This window comes from Stigmatopora nigra, chromosome 13 (assembly GCF_051989575.1).
Source record: "Stigmatopora nigra isolate UIUO_SnigA chromosome 13, RoL_Snig_1.1, whole genome shotgun sequence".
In the NCBI taxonomy this organism is placed as follows: Eukaryota; Metazoa; Chordata; class Actinopteri; order Syngnathiformes; family Syngnathidae; genus Stigmatopora; species Stigmatopora nigra.
In genome coordinates, this window is record NC_135520.1 from 12,791,441 (window position 1) to 12,809,831 (window position 18,391).

An 18,391-nucleotide genomic window follows, 5' to 3' on the forward strand; every position below is an offset into this window, starting at 1 on the left:
ATTAAAAACAGATGCAATCTCCAGGGTTGATAGATCACAGTTTTCTATTCTAATCTATTTGGCCTACTATTTCTCTTGTGCATTTGGAAAATGCAGTCCTCAATGTTAGTGAAACGTGTTGAACATTTATTTGCATGTGCTTGCTGTACTATGAGGTTTGGATACTACAAGCAACGCTTTATTATATTTGGCCCAGCAGTCAATGTACTGCTGTGGCCCCTTGTTCAAATTTTATAACCCATAGTGGCCCGCAAGTCAAAAAGTTTGCCCATCCCTGCCCTAGATGACCTGGAGAGTGACAGTTACTCCTGAAGTTGAACCTCTTTTCATCGCACAATACAAGGAAAAAATTGCAAACCCTGTTAGCCAGCCTTTCTTATATTTCTCGAGGCGAACAAACAATTGCAAGGCCAACTAGTTAGTCTTTCTTACATTCCACCATCTTTTAATTCAATTGTAAAACCAGTTTGGCTAGTCTACCTTGCATTCTACGATCTTAAAAAACAAAGTTAAACCAGTATGACCACATGGTGCGACAAGAATAAACAATTATTAAGCCAGTTAGCCAGTCCATCCCACAATTCCCTCCTTTTGTGTCTGTGAAAATATTGAAATATTGAAGTGGCTGTTTCCATGAGCCAGAGAAGAACCAGTCAAGCCATCCTCGTTGTGGAACCGGATCTCCGGTCACAGCTCTCTGCATGTTCCTAATAGCCTGCAGGGCATCATGGACCGAGCAGGACATGCCGGCAGGGATGAAGGGGCAGCACGAGTCTCCCACCATGAAACACACACAGCCCCGCTGGGTGGCCACTCCGTCAAGAGCAGGGCAGCCCTGGAAAATCACCTGGGCCATAGCGGCTACCCAGCCTGACTGATGCGCCGACACAGGCCCGGAACCTGCCTTCAATGGTCTTCAAATGCAGGGCGTTCCTTGCCGCTCCCACTCAAGGGAACTGAGCCATTAGGATTTTGGATGAGACTGACCAGTATTTGTGTTTGAGGGACACATCTGAGCCACACACTGGATCATGGTCGTGAGCTCCGTCAATAATGTGCCCAAATGGAGGTCATTGATTCGGGAATAACAGAACTTCTGAAGATCCCTAGATGATTATTTTTATACATAATAATCAAAAATACATCCCCATCGTCAATGGATACAATTTTTCGGGTAAATTCACCAACCAGAACAGACTGGGCCTGGTTCTAATACAACCACTATTTTAATCGCAGAATGCCTGTTTTGGACACTGTTTATGGTGGGAAAATAGCTCCAGAACCATCCTGGATCATTATTTTTACACAGAATAGTGAAAATACATCCATCTACACATTCAACACTAATTATGGGTAGAAGCACCAACCAGAACCGACTGGGCCTGGTTCTAATACGACCTCTTTTTTAATCGCAAAATGCCTGTTTTGGACAATGTTTATGGTGGGAAACATTATTTTTATAGAAAATAGTGAAACTACATCCACCCACTCAATCAACACAAATTCTGGGTAAATACACCAACCAGAACCGATTGGGCCTTGTTCTAATACAACCACTATTTTTATCGCAAAATGTTTTGGACACTATTGACGGTGTGAAATATTCCCAGAACATCCCTGCATCTTTAATTTTACACATAATAGTGAAAATGCATCCATCCACACAATTGACACTAAATCTGGGTAAAAGCGGCAACCAGAACCGACTGGGCCCGGTTCTAATTCAACCACCGTGCAAAATAAAGATCCATTGGAGGTTTTTGATTCTTGTGTAAAAAAAGCCCCAAAACATCCCTACATGATTATTTTTAAACAGAATAGTAAAATATACATCCCCATCCTCTTTGGACACAAGTTTCGGATATAAACAGCAACCAGAACCGAGACTACCCAGTTATAATGCAACTATCCATCGTTCCTGCCTGCCTAAAATCTGCCACCATCATTCCTGTCCCCAAAAAGGCCAACCATCTGCAGCTTGAACGATTACAGGCCTGTTGCTCTCACGCCTGTGATCATGAAGTGCTTTGAAAAGTTGGTGGCCCGACACATCAGAAGGACAATCCCCCCCTCAGTTGACCCTCACCAGTTTGCTTATAGAGAAAACAGGTCCACTGAGGATGCTATCGCTGTGGCTCTTCACACAGCACTGAGCCACCTGGAGCACCGGGGGAACTATGTGACGATGCTTTTCATAGACTATAGCTCAGCCTTTAACACCATCAAGCCGGACATCCTGAAGGACAAACTCTACCACCTTGGACTATCCTCTTCAATCTGCTGCTGGGTAAAGAACTTCTTGACTGGTCGACCACAAACTGTCAGAATGGGTCCACACCTCTCTTCCGCCATTACACTGAACACTGGCTCACCACAAGGCTGTGTACTGAGTCCTGTCCTGTACTCCTTGTACACATACGACTGCACACCAGCCCACCAGTCAAACTCTATCATCAAATTCGCCGATGACACCACTGTGATCGGACTCATCTCAGGCGGGGATGAGTCAGCTTACAGAGACGAGGTCGACGAACTGTCTTCTTGGTGCTCGGCGAACAATCTTACACTAAATACCGCAAAGACTAAAGAAATAATCCTGGACTTTCGCAAGCGCAGCACAGACCTGGCCCCACTCCTCATTAACGGAGTATGTGTAGACAGGGTCCAATCCTTCAAATTTCTGGGAGTCCACGTCACGGATAGGCTCTCCTGGTCCACAAACACCACAGTGTTAGTAAAGAAGGCCCAGAAACGACTCCACTTTCTCAGGGTACTGAGAAGGGACAAATTGGACACCAAGCTTCTGGCAACCTTCTACAGAGCCACTGTGGAGAGCATCCTGACTTACGGCATTACAGTGTGGTATACCGGAAGCACGGCAGCAGACAAAAAAGCCATACAGAGGGTGATAAACACTGCCCAGAAGATCGTCGGCTGCTCTCTGCCATCACTAGAAGACATTGCCAACCCCCGATACCTTAGAAGAGCCGGGTCCATTGTTGGAGACCCATACCACCCTGGACACGGCCTGTTCCAGTTGCTTCCATCTGGCAGACGCTACAGGTCCTACAAAGCACGGACAAACAGGCTCAAGGACAGCTTTTTCCCAACAGCCATCAGGTCTCTGAACCTGCAGCAACACGTGACGTGACGACTACACATATCCCTACTATGAAATTAAGTCAAGTCGAAATGAAGTAACAGGAAGGTCGTTTGGCGCAGATCTGCCTTCCAAAGGCTGACTGAGGGAGGGTAAGTATAAAGACTGAGAGGTAAGTGATCCACCTTATTCTTGTTGGCATCGGTGAGGCATCTTGCAGTCGCCGCAAAATGGCGCTCAAGGCGGAGAGCTAACAAGTATGAATATGTCATAAATAAATGTCATAAATGTGTCTGGCCTGGGAAGACGAACTTGTGGAGAAGCACTATACAATTTCGTCATACGCTGCTGAGGGTATGATGACTACTAGGCTTTTTGTCAAGTCAATGATGACGACAATGCCTATGTCTGATTTTCATTTTTTCAACTACTATTTTTTATCACAAAATGCATGTTTTGGAGACTATTTATGGTAGTAAATACCCCTAGAACCATCCTGGATCTTTATTTTTAGACAGAATAGTGAAAATACATCCACCTACACAATCAACACTAACTCTGGGTAAAAGCACCAACCAGAACCGACTGGGCTTGGTTCTACTACAACCAACATGCAAAATAAAGTGCCCAAATGGAGGTCATTTATTCGGGCATAGAAGAACTTCTGAACATCCCTAGATGATAATTTTTATACAGAATAGTCAAAAATACAACCCCATTCCTATTGGACACACGTTAATGGGGTATACACAAACCAGAACCGACTGGGCCTGGTTCTAATACAACCACTATTTTTGTCGCAAAATGCATGTTTTTGACACTATATCTGGTGGGAAATAGTCTCAGAACATCCCTGGATCTTTATTCTTACAGAGAATAGTGAAAATACATCAAACCCACACAATCGACACTAATTGTGGGTAAAGCACCAACCAGAACCGACTGGGCCTGGTTCTAAACAACCACTTGTAAATAAAGTGCCCAAATTGAGGTCATTGATTAGGGCATAACAGAACTTCTGAACATCCCTAGAATATTATTTTTATAAAGAATAATAAAAAATACATCCCCATAATCATTGGACACAATTTCTGGGTAAAAACACGAACCAGAACCGACTGGGCGTGGTTCTAATACAACCACTACTTTAACCGCAAAATGCCTGTTTTGGACACTGTTTGTGGTGGGAAATAGCTCCAGAATCATCCTGGATCATTATTGTTATACAAAATAGTGAAAATACATCCACTCACACAATAAACACAAATTCTGGGTAAAAGCACCAACCAAAACCGACTGGGCCTGTTTCTAAACCACCACTTGTAAATAAAGTGACCAAATGAAAGTAATTCATTCGGGCATAACAGAACTTCTGAACATCGCTAGATGATTACTTCTATACAGAATAGTCAAGTATACATCCCCATCATAATTGGACACAAGTTTCGTATACAAACACCCACCAGAACCGACTGGACCCTGTTATAATGCAGCCACTATTTTGTATCGCAAAATGCATGTTTTGGACACTATTTATGGAGGGAAATAGCCCCGGAACTGTCCTGGATCTTTATTTTTAGACAGAATAGTGAAAATACATCTACCCACACAATGGATACTATATCTGGGTAAAAGCACCAACCAGAACCGACTGGGCCTGGTTCTTAAAAACCACCACTTGTAAATAAAGTGCCCAAATTGAGGTCATTGATTCGGGCGTAACAAAACTTCTGAACATCCCTAGAGGATTATTTTTATACAGAATAATCAAAAATACATCCTTATCATCATTGGACACAATTTCAGGGTAAAAACACCAACCAGAATCGCCTGGGCCTGGTTCTAATACAACCACTATTTTAATCGCAAAATGCCTGTTTTGGACACTTTTTATGGTGGGAAATAGCTCCAGAATCACCTAGAATGATGCCAATGAAAGACTTACATGGATAGGACGATTTTACACTATATACACAGGAACTATGTGTCTCTGACAGTTTGTTTGGCAGCAGGGGAACTTTTCAGTTTTTATTGCCTTAATGTACTTTTCATACCCTGAAAATCACGTTTTGGCCAAGTATGATTGTTTTCATTGTAACTTAATTTTTAGCAATGAGAATAATGCCAAATGGATAACTTACTTGAATTGGACAATTTTACACTATATACACAGTAACTATGTGTCTCTGACAGTTTTTTTGGCAGCAGGGGAATATGTAAGATTAGACAAAGTATCTTTGCAAATGCTTGTTCATATTGTATAAGTTTTTGTGAGTATAACAGCATTGTAGTCATCCTTACGGCTGACATAGCAGCATAAACACCCAACTGTCTGACTGAATAAACAATCTTAGTCTTGTGATTGGGGTGACATGTCAGCACAAATATTCAACTGTCTGACACTGATCAATTACTTTTTGCCCTGAAAATGACTGAAATGTATCTGTCCAAAGTCCTAGTGACAACTGTCAGTTTTTCCTGTATTTAAGACACACACACTGGTCATTCGACTAGAGTTTCAGGAACATCGTGTTGAACAGGACCCTACTGTAGGAACTCTCACTGTCCACTTTGCAGTCTGGTAATAAACCAATTGGTCCGGGACCAGTGAAAGTAGAACAAGAATTAGCAAAGGCATTATAGTCTTGGTCTGTTAATAGAGTCAGGGACTTAACTAAGACAAAGTCAGGGACTTTTGGTCTTTGTGTGTTCAGAGATATTGGGTTAATCACAAAGTGGAGATCAATTTCGGGTAATTTAGAAAATAATTGTTGTTTAAACTATTAAGTAAGTGATTAATATGGGTCAGAAAGCAACAAAAGGGATGGGTTTATTGTCAGACTGCAAAATGAAAATCGGAGAGTTACCGGGACGAGATATCATGGCCCAGCTTGGGCTAAGCCTAGTGGCCACCCAAAATGGCCTCCGACCCAGGGAATTACAGACCAAAAATATCTTCCACACCACCACATCTAACAGCTTCTACTCTCTCGACATTGTCGGGAATGATTCTGCCAAGGTAGCTGAAAGTCTAAGAGAACAGTCTGAAGATATCTGCCCAGCAGCCCCAGGACAGGAACAACAAACATGGCCATTACATGTCACCCTGAAGTTCATGGGAGACCGGACGACAAGTGGTTAAACCAATTCTCACAGTTGCCCACTCAACGAATCATAATTAACCACGTATATGCAACTGACCTAATGGACAACCCATTGCCCCCCGGACACATTGCCTATGGGGATGGATCATCATCAAAAACCCTGGATGGAGAAAAACACAACGTATATGCCGTGGTGACTCAAAAAGACAACCTCAAGACAGGACGACTCCCCGGCGACTGGTGTGCACAAGCCGCAGAAATAGTGGCACTGACAGAGGCATGTAGACTATTCCTAGAACAAGACGTGACGGTGGAAAGACACAGCCCAATCCCTGCTGAATTCCTAAGAGAAATGCAAAATCATTCCCCAGAAAAAGAGAAACTGCAATGGGAAACAGAAGGAGCCACTCAACACAAGAACGGACTCTATGCAGTAGAAAACAAGCCATGCGTGACACGATCATTGTTTGAAGTAATTGCCAAATTGAGCCATGGGAGGAGCCATGTCTCAACAGGAGGGATGATCAGTACAGTACAACAAACAATGCATGTTCCCAGAGGTCTCCAAACTTACCTCAATTATTTTGCAGAAACTGTCTAAACTGCTGTAGACACAACTCTCAAGGCAATAAACTACCCAAGCATGGAACAAGGCAAACAGGAACATATCCCTTCGAGCTTCTGAACATGGATTTCATCAAACTGAACCAAAGTGCTGGACTCGTCGAACAAACCATTAGAACAGTAAAACTCCGACTCAGAAAAACCATGGAAGATACAGGAAAACCATGGCAAGAATGCCTGAGCCTGGTAGAAACGTACATGAGAATCATTCCAACAGCACAGGGATGCACACCATTTGAGGCAGTGAAAGACAGAATCTTCCACTAACAATGTGGGAAAAAGATCTGGTGGTAAAAGAGAAAGGAGAAACAGAATCCCTCAATAAGTGGTTATGCAAAATGTTCCAAGAAAGAACTGTGATGAATGCAAAATAATCTGCCGACATCTTCTCTGTCTCCCACAGAGGAGGTCCTGTCCCCAGGAGACCTGGTACTCGTCAAGGTGATAAAAAGAAAGTGCTGGTCTTCTCCACGTTGGGACGGACCTCACTGTGTGATTTTGGCCATCATCATCACCGCTCTGTGTTCAACCACATGGGGGGAACGTACCAGAACCTTGGTACACTCCCACTGGAGGAGAATGCCCCACTAGCTGGTTCAGGAAACAATCAGGGGCCCCCAGATCTGCATCCCATTAACCAAGACACCAATCGTCGTTCAAGTACCTTTGCTCAGCCTACAGCTTACTCACTTGGGATTACACAGGACTGACTCCAGTTATTTTTATTGGTACCTACAAGCTCCCAGAGTCTGAATGGTCTGGCCAGACACCTTGGACCAGGTCCTCCTCCATACAGGCTACAAAACCATCACATGGCCCCTTTCCAAAGAAGCTACCACCATGACCGCTAACTTCACCAAGTTAGCCACCACCATCAAAGATGGTAAACATATGCTAGACCTTACGACCAATATCCAACAAAAAGGCTGCATTAACCTATGCCTCCGACCGGACCGACCAGGAAAAGGCCCCCTCTTTACTATCACCATCCGCACTACTAGTCCAGCCATGGTCCCCAAAGTGATTGGTGTGAACCCCTTCGTACAACCATCCGCCACACGCCTACTCAAAATCCGTCCGGCAGGAACACCTAAGCCTGAGGAGATACACCTTATTCTCGCCCATGTCCAAACACAGGAAGAAAACGACTACAACCCGATGATGAGGAACAGTTGGTACAGATACACCGCACTCACAGCCCGCGCCACAACCAATGAGTTGTTATGTCTGTTCCCTCTTGCCTACTGCCGTAGCCCAACCACAGCTATGGTCCAACCGACAGAACGAAGAACTCGCCAACCTCACCTACAACTGTATCCTGGGTAATCTGAGAGAATCCTTCCAGCAAAGCTCGACCGCCTACATACCATGGTCGCAGTACCATTAGCAGCTACAGTCAATACCGCAACGTATGTCCAGTGCAACAACCGAACAGACTGTTATCCATCCTGTTTCAACTTCAGCGGACCGGATCCGAAGACCCCTTTGGACCAAGTTCACGTCACCAGGTGCGCCGAGATCAGACACATTCCTTCCCAATCATGGACAGTACTGGACCAAATATGGTGGCTCTGCGAATGGCAAGTGTATATGATCATCCCCACCAATACAACTGGGCTCTGTGTCCCTACATCTGCATCCGACCACACGTACGTTCTAACAGCAGACTCGATTCCAACTGTCGACGCCAACCCACATCTACCCACCAGGCGTCAACGACGGAGCTTTGATTTCTTCCCCCATGATTCAGTTTGGGGCTCGGATGTCCCCCTCTAATACAAACACTGGTCAGTCTCCTCCAAAATCATGATGGCGGTATTCCCCAGGGTAGGAACAGCGAAGAACACCCTACGTCTGGAAACCATTGACTACAGATTCCAGGCCCGACACTAATCAATTACTTGTTGCCCTGCAAATGACTGAAACGTATCTGTCCAAAGTCTTAGGGACAACTGTCAGTTTTGCCTGTATTTAAGACACACTCACTGGTCATTCGACTAGAGTTGCAGTAACATCGCAGTGAACAGGAGCCCACTGTAGGAACTCTCTGTCCACTTTGCAGTCTGGTCATACATATTTTCTATTTAAATTTATCTCACTCTTTCTTAGCCTGCTCCTGAAGTTGTATTTTCAGACCTAACAAACATTTCAGTTTTTTTGCCCTAATGTGCGTTTCATGCGCTGAAAATCATGTTTTGGCCAAGTATCATAGTTTTCACTATAACTTAACCTAACCCTAACCCTAACCCTAACTTTCATCACTTAGAATGATATCAAATGAAAAACCTACTTAATTTGGATGATTATACACTATATACACAGTAACTATGTGTCACTGACAGTTTGTTTCGCAGCGGGGGAACATTTCAGTTTTTATTGCCTTAATGTGCATTTCATGCGCTGAAAATCACGTTTTGGCCAAGTATCATAGTTTTCACTATAACTTAATTTCTAGCACTTAGAATGATGCAAAATGAAAAACTTACTTGAATTGGACAATAATACACTATATACACAGTAACTATGTGTCTCTGACAGTTTGTTTCGCAGCAGGGGAACATTTCAGTTTTTATTGCCTTAACGTGCGTTTCATGCGCTGAAAATCACGTTTTGGCCAAGTATCATAGTTTTCATTATAACTTAATATCTAGCCATTAGAATGATGCCAAATGAAAAACGTATTAAATTATAAAATTTGATGATATTACACTATGTCATTTGTGTCTCTGACATTTTTACACAGTTTTACAAGTTATGACTCCAGACTCTTAATTTACAATTCTGCCTTTATGGATACATTGCATCACCACCCCTTGAGTGGATCTCTTACCTCTCACTGTCTTTCACTTGCCTTCATTCAGCATGTAGGTGTCAGATCACCTTGTACCTAATGTCTATTCATATTACCTCACCCGAAGTTATTACACAGAAGGGATTGTGTTGTGTTACCCCAAGTTTAGAGTCCCAACGGATGTGGGAAACTTACAGCGTCTGTCTGCCAGAGAGCAGCAGCTGGAACCGATTGTGACCAGGGTGGCATGGGTCCCTGATCATGTCCCTGGCTCTGCTGAGGTAACGAGGGCTGGCAATGTCTTCTGGTGAGGGCAGAGTAGCCGACGTTCTTCTGCGTAGTGGTGATACCTTTCTAAATAGCCTTTTTGTCTGCTGCCGTTCTTCCCGCGTACCACCAAATGTGCTTTTTATGTGCTTATAAGCACGTTTTGGTCGAATATGAAAGTTTTCAAGTGTGCACTTGACCCTAGATGACCTGGAGAGTGACAGTTACTCCTGAAGTTGAACCTCTTTTCATCGCACAATACAAGGAAAAAATTGCAAACCCTGTTAGCCAGCCTTTCTTATATTTCTCGAGGCGAACAAACAATTGCAAGGCCAACTAGTTAGTCTTTCTTACATTCCACCATCTTTTAATTCAATTGTAAAACCAGTTTGGCTAGTCTACCTTGCATTCTACGATCTTAAAAAACAAAGTTAAACCAGTATGACCACATGGTGCGACAAGAATAAACAATTATTAAGCCAGTTAGCCAGTCCATCCCACAATTCCCTCCTTTTGTGTCTGTGAAAATATTGAAATATTGAAGTGGCTGTTTCCATGAGCCAGAGAAGAACCAGTCAAGCCATCCTCGTTGTGGAACCGGATCTCCGGTCACAGCTCTCTGCATGTTCCTAATAGCCTGCAGGGCATCATGGACCGAGCAGGACATGCCGGCAGGGATGAAGGGGCAGCACGAGTCTCCCACCATGAAACACACACAGCCCCGCTGGGTGGCCACTCCGTCAAGAGCAGGGCAGCCCTGGAAAATCACCTGGGCCATAGCGGCTACCCAGCCTGACTGATGCGCCGACACAGGCCCGGAACCTGCCTTCAATGGTCTTCAAATGCAGGGCGTTCCTTGCCGCTCCCACTCAAGGGAACTGAGCCATTAGGATTTTGGATGAGACTGACCAGTATTTGTGTTTGAGGGACACATCTGAGCCACACACTGGATCATGGTCGTGAGCTCCGTCAATAATGTGCCCAAATGGAGGTCATTGATTCGGGAATAACAGAACTTCTGAAGATCCCTAGATGATTATTTTTATACATAATAATCAAAAATACATCCCCATCGTCAATGGATACAATTTTTCGGGTAAATTCACCAACCAGAACAGACTGGGCCTGGTTCTAATACAACCACTATTTTAATCGCAGAATGCCTGTTTTGGACACTGTTTATGGTGGGAAAATAGCTCCAGAATCATCCTGGATCATTATTTTTACACAGAATAGTGAAAATACATCCATCTACACATTCAACACTAATTATGGGTAGAAGCACCAACCAGAACCGACTGGGCCTGGTTCTAATACGACCTCTTTTTTAATCGCAAAATGCCTGTTTTGGACAATGTTTATGGTGGGAAACATTATTTTTATAGAAAATAGTGAAACTACATCCACCCACTCAATCAACACAAATTCTGGGTAAATACACCAACCAGAACCGATTGGGCCTTGTTCTAATACAACCACTATTTTTATCGCAAAATGTTTTGGACACTATTGACGGTGTGAAATATTCCCAGAACATCCCTGCATCTTTAATTTTACACATAATAGTGAAAATGCATCCATCCACACAATTGACACTAAATCTGGGTAAAAGCGGCAACCAGAACCGACTGGGCCCGGTTCTAATTCAACCACCGTGCAAAATAAAGATCCATTGGAGGTTTTTGATTCTTGTGTAAAAAAAAAGCCCCAAAACATCCCTACATGATTATTTTTAAACAGAATAGTAAAATATACATCCCCATCCTCTTTGGACACAAGTTTCGGATATAAACAGCAACCAGAACCGAGACTACCCAGTTATAATGCAACTATCCATCGTTCCTGCCTGCCTAAAATCTGCCACCATCATTCCTGTCCCCAAAAAGGCCAACCATCTGCAGCTTGAACGATTACAGGCCTGTTGCTCTCACGCATGTGATCATGAAGTGCTTTGAAAAGTTGGTGGCCCGACACATCAGAAGGACAATCCCCCCCTCAGTTGACCCTCACCAGTTTGCTTATAGAGAAAACAGGTCCACTGAGGATGCTATCGCTGTGGCTCTTCACACAGCACTGAGCCACCTGGAGCACCGGGGGAACTATGTGACGATGCTTTTCATAGACTATAGCTCAGCCTTTAACACCATCAAGCCGGACATCCTGAAGGACAAACTCTACCACCTTGGACTATCCTCTTCAATCTGCTGCTGGGTAAAGAACTTCTTGACTGGTCGACCACAAACTGTCAGAATGGGTCCACACCTCTCTTCCGCCATTACACTGAACACTGGCTCACCACAAGGCTGTGTACTGAGTCCTGTCCTGTACTCCTTGTACACATACGACTGCACACCAGCCCACCAGTCAAACTCTATCATCAAATTCGCCGATGACACCACTGTGATCGGACTCATCTCAGGCGGGGATGAGTCAGCTTACAGAGACGAGGTCGACGAACTGTCTTCTTGGTGCTCGGCGAACAATCTTACACTAAATACCGCAAAGACTAAAGAAATAATCCTGGACTTTCGCAAGCGCAGCACAGACCTGGCCCCACTCCTCATTAACGGAGTATGTGTAGACAGGGTCCAATCCTTCAAATTTCTGGGAGTCCACGTCACGGATAGGCTCTCCTGGTCCACAAACACCACAGTGTTAGTAAAGAAGGCCCAGAAACGACTCCACTTTCTCAGGGTACTGAGAAGGGACAAATTGAACACCAAGCTTCTGGCAACCTTCTACAGAGCCACTGTGGAGAGCATCCTGACTTACGGCATTACAGTGTGGTATACCGGAAGCACGGCAGCAGACAAAAAAGCCATACAGAGGGTGATAAACACTGCCCAGAAGATCGTCGGCTGCTCTCTGCCATCACTAGAAGACATTGCCAACCCCCGATACCTTAGAAGAGCCGGGTCCATTGTTGGAGACCCATACCACCCTGGACACGGCCTGTTCCAGTTGCTTCCATCTGGCAGACGCTACAGGTCCTACAAAGCACGGACAAACAGGCTCAAGGACAGCTTTTTCCCAACAGCCATCAGGTCTCTGAACCTGCAGCAACACGTGACGTGACGACTACACATATCCCTACTATGAAATTAAGTCAAGTCGAAATGAAGTAACAGGAAGGTCGTTTGGCGCAGATCTGCCTTCCAAAGGCTGACTGAGGGAGGGTAAGTATAAAGACTGAGAGGTAAGTGATCCACCTTATTCTTGTTGGCATCGGTGAGGCATCTTGCAGTCGCCGCAAAATGGCGCTCAAGGCGGAGAGCTAACAAGTATGAATATGTCATAAATAAATGTCATAAATGTGTCTGGCCTGGGAAGACGAACTTGTGGAGAAGCACTATACAATTTCGTCATACGCTGCTGAGGGTATGATGACTACTAGGCTTTTTGTCAAGTCAATGATGACGACAATGCCTATGTCTGATTTTCATTTTTTCATTTTTTCAACTACTATTTTTTATCACAAAATGCATGTTTTGGAGACTATTTATGGTAGTAAATACCCCTAGAACCATCCTGGATCTTTATTTTTAGACAGAATAGTGAAAATACATCCACCTACACAATCAACACTAACTCTGGGTAAAAGCACCAACCAGAACCGACTGGGCTTGGTTCTACTACAACCAACATGCAAAATAAAGTGCCCAAATGGAGGTCATTTATTCGGGCATAGAAGAACTTCTGAACATCCCTAGATGATAATTTTTATACAGAATAGTCAAAAGTACAACCCCATTCCTATTGGACACACGTTAAGGGGGTATACACAAACCAGAACCGACTGGGCCTGGTTCTAATACAACCACTATTTTTGTCGCAAAATGCATGTTTTTGACACTATTTCTGGTGGGAAATAGTCTCAGAACATCCCTGGATCTTTATTCTTACAGAGAATAGTGAAAATACATCAAACCCACACAATCGACACTAATTGTGGGTAAAGCACCAACCAGAACCGACTGGGCCTGGTTCTAAACAACCACTTGTAAATAAAGTGCCCAAATTGAGGTCATTGATTAGGGCATAACAGAACTTCTGAACATCCCTAGAATATTATTTTTATAAAGAATAATAAAAAATACATCCCCATAATCATTGGACACAATTTCTGGGTAAAAACACGAACCAGAACCGACTGGGCGTGGTTCTAATACAACCACTACTTTAACCGCAAAATGCCTGTTTTGGACACTGTTTGTGGTGGGAAATAGCTCCAGAATCATCCTGGATCATTATTGTTATACAAAATAGTGAAAATACATCCACTCACACAATAAACACAAATTCTGGGTAAAAGCACCAACCAAAACCGACTGGGCCTGTTTCTAAACCACCACTTGTAAATAAAGTGACCAAATGAAAGTAATTCATTCGGGCATAACAGAACTTATGAACATCGCTAGATGATTACTTCTATACAGAATAGTCAAGTATACATCCCCATCATAATTGGACACAAGTTTCGTATACAAACACCCACCAGAACCGACTGGACCCTGTTATAATGCAGCCACTATTTTGTATCGCAAAATGCATGTTTTGGACACTATTTATGGAGGGAAATAGCCCCGGAACTGTCCTGGATCTTTATTTTTAGACAGAATAGTGAAAATACATCTACCCACACAATGGATACTATATCTGGGTAAAAGCACCAACCAGAACCGACTGGGCCTGGTTCTTAAAAACCACCACTTGTAAATAAAGTGCCCAAATTGAGGTCATTGATTCGGGCATAACAAAACTTCTGAACATCCCTAGAGGATTATTTTTATACAGAATAATCAAAAATACATCCTTATCATCATTGGACACAATTTCAGGGTAAAAACACCAACCAGAATCGCCTGGGCCTGGTTCTAATACAACCACTATTTTAATCGCAAAATGCCTGTTTTGGACACTTTTTATGGTGGGAAATAGCTCCAGAATCACCTAGAATGATGCCAATGAAAGACTTACATGGATAGGACGATTTTACACTATATACACAGGAACTATGTGTCTCTGACAGTTTGTTTGGCAGCAGGGGAACTTTTCAGTTTTTATTGCCTTAATGTACTTTTCATACCCTGAAAATCACGTTTTGGCCAAGTATGATTGTTTTCATTGTAACTTAATTTTTAGCAATGAGAATAATGCCAAATGGATAACTTACTTGAATTGGACGATTTTACACTATATACTCAGTAACTATGTGTCTCTGACAGTTTTTTTGGCAGCAGGGGAATATGTAAGATTAGACAAAGTATCTTTGCAAATGCTTGTTCATATTGTATAAGTTTTTGTGAGTATAACAGCATTGTAGTCATCCTTACGGCTGACATAGCAGCATAAACACCCAACTGTCTGACTGAATAAACAATCTTAGTCTTGTGATTGGGGTGACATGTCAGCACAAATATTCAACTGTCTGACACTGATCAATTACTTTTTGCCCTGAAAATGACTGAAATGTATCTGTCCAAAGTCCTAGTGACAACTGTCAGTTTTTCCTGTATTTAAGACACACACACTGGTCATTCGACTAGAGTTTCAGGAACATCGCGTTGAACAGGACCCTACTGTAGGAACTCTCACTGTCCACTTTGCAGTCTGGTAATAAACCAATTGGTCCGGGACCAATGAAAGTAGAACAAGAATTAGCAAAGGCATTATAGTCTTGGTCTGTTAATAGAGTCAGGGACTTAACTAAGACAAAGTCAGGGACTTTTGGTCTTTGTGTGTTCAGAGATATTGGGTTAATCACAAAGTGGAGATCAATTTCGGGTAATTTAGAAAATAATTGTTGTTTAAACTATTAAGTAAGTGATTAATATGGGTCAGAAAGCAACAAAAGGGATGGGTTTATTGTCAGACTGCAAAATGAAAATCGGAGAGTTACCGGGACGAGATATCATGGTCCAGCTTGGGCTAAGCCTAGTGGCCACCCAAAATGGCCTCCGACCCAGGGAATTACAGACCAAAAATATCTTCCACACCACCACATCTAACAGCTTCTACTCTCTCGACATTGTCGGGAATGATTCTGCCAAGGTAGCTGAAAGTCTAAGAGAACAGTCTGAAAATATCTGCCCAGCAGCCCCAGGACAGGAACAACAAACATGGCCATTACATGTCACCCTGAAGTTCATGGGAGACCGGACGACAAGTGGTTAAACCAATTCTCACAGTTGCCCACTCAACGAATCATAATTAACCACGTATATGCAACTGACCTAATGGACAACCCATTGCCCCCCGGACACATTGCCTATGGGGATGGATCATCATCAAAAACCCTGGATGGAGAAAAACACAACGTATATGCCGTGGTGACTCAAAAAGACAACCTCAAGACAGGACGACTCCCCGGCGACTGGTCTGCACAAGCCGCAGAAATAGTGGCACTGACAGAGGCATGTAGACTATTCCTAGAACAAGACGTGACGGTGGAAAGACACAGCCCAATCCCTGCTGAATTCCTAAGAGAAATGCAAAATCATTCCCCAGAAAAAGAGAAACTGCAATGGGAAACAGAAGGAGCCACTCAACACAAGAACGGACTCTATGCAGTAGAAAACAAGCCATGCGTGACACGATCATTGTTTGAAGTAATTGCCAAATTGAGCCATGGGAGGAGCCATGTCTCAACAGGAGGGATGATCAGTACAGTACAACAAACAATGCATGTTCCCAGAGGTCTCCAAACTTACCTCAATTATTTTGCAGAAACTGTCTAAACTGCTGTAGACACAACTCTCAAGGCAATAAACTACCCAAGCATGGAACAAGGCAAACAGGAACATATCCCTTCGAGCTTCTGAACATGGATTTCATCAAACTGAACCAAAGTGCTGGACTCGTCGAACAAACCATTAGAACAGTAAAACTCCGACTCAGAAAAACCATGGAAGATACAGGAAAACCATGGCAAGAATGCCTGAGCCTGGTAGAAACGTACATGAGAATCATTCCAACAGCACAGGGATGCACACCATTTGAGGCAGTGAAAGACAGAATCTTCCACTAACAATGTGGGAAAAAGATCTGGTGGTAAAAGAGAAAGGAGAAACAGAATCCCTCAATAAGTGGTTATGCAAAATGTTCCAAGAAAGAACTGTGATGAATGCAAAATAATCTGCCGACATCTTCTCTGTCTCCCACAGAGGAGGTCCTGTCCCCAGGAGACCTGGTACTCGTCAAGGTGATAAAAAGAAAGTGCTGGTCTTCTCCACGTTGGGACGGACCTCACTGTGTGATTTTGGCCATCATCATCACCGCTCTGTGTTCAACCACATGGGGGGAACGTACCAGAACCTTGGTACACTCCCACTGGAGGAGAATGCCCCACTAGCTGGTTCAGGAAACGATCAGGGGCCCCCAGATCTGCATCCCATTAACCAAGACACCAATCGTCGTTCAAGTACCTTTGCTCAGCCTACAGCTTACTCACTTGGGATTACACAGGACTGACTCCAGTTATTTTTATTGGTACCTACAAGCTCCCAGAGTCTGAATGGTCTGGCCAGACACCTTGGACCAGGTCCTCCTCCATACAGGCTACAAAACCATCACATGGCCCCTTTCCAAAGAAGCTACCACCATGACCGCTAACTTCACCAAGTTAGCCACCACCATCAAAGATGGTAAACATATGCTAGACCTTACGACCAATATCCAACAAAAAGGCTGCATTAACCTATGCCTCCGACCGGACCGACCAGGAAAAGGCCCCCTCTTTACTATCACCATCCGCACTACTAGTCCAGCCATGGTCCCCAAAGTGATTGGTGTGAACCCCTTCGTACAACCATCCGCCACACGCCTACTCAAAATCCGTCCGGCAGGAACACCTAAGCCTGAGTAGATACACCTTATTCTCGCCCATGTCCAAACACAGGAAGAAAACGACTACAACCCGATGATGAGGAACAGTTGGTACAGATACACCGCACTCACAGCCCGCGCCACAACCAATGAGTTGTTATGTCTGTTCCCTCTTGCCTACTGCCGTAGCCCAACCACAGCTATGGTCCAACCGACAGAACGAAGAACTCGCCAACCTCACCTACAACTGTATCCTGGGTAATCTGAGAGAATCCTTCCAGCAAAGCTCGACCGCCGTACCATTAGCAGCTACAGTCAATACTGCAACGTATGTCCAGTGCAACAACCGAACAGACTGTTATCCATCCTGTTTCAACTTCAGCGGACCGGATCCGAAGACCCCTTTGGACCAAGTTCACGTCACCAGGTGCGCCGAGATCAGACACATTCCTTCCCAATCATGGACAGTACTGGACCAAATATGGTGGCTCTGCGAATGGCAAGTGTATATGATCATCCCCACCAATACAACTGGGCTCTGTGTCCCTACATCTGCATCCGACCACACGTACGTTCTAACAGCAGACTCGATTCCAACTGTCGACGCCAACCCACATCTACCCACCAGGCGTCAACGACGGAGCTTTGATTTCTTCCCCCATGATTCAGTTTGGGGCTCGG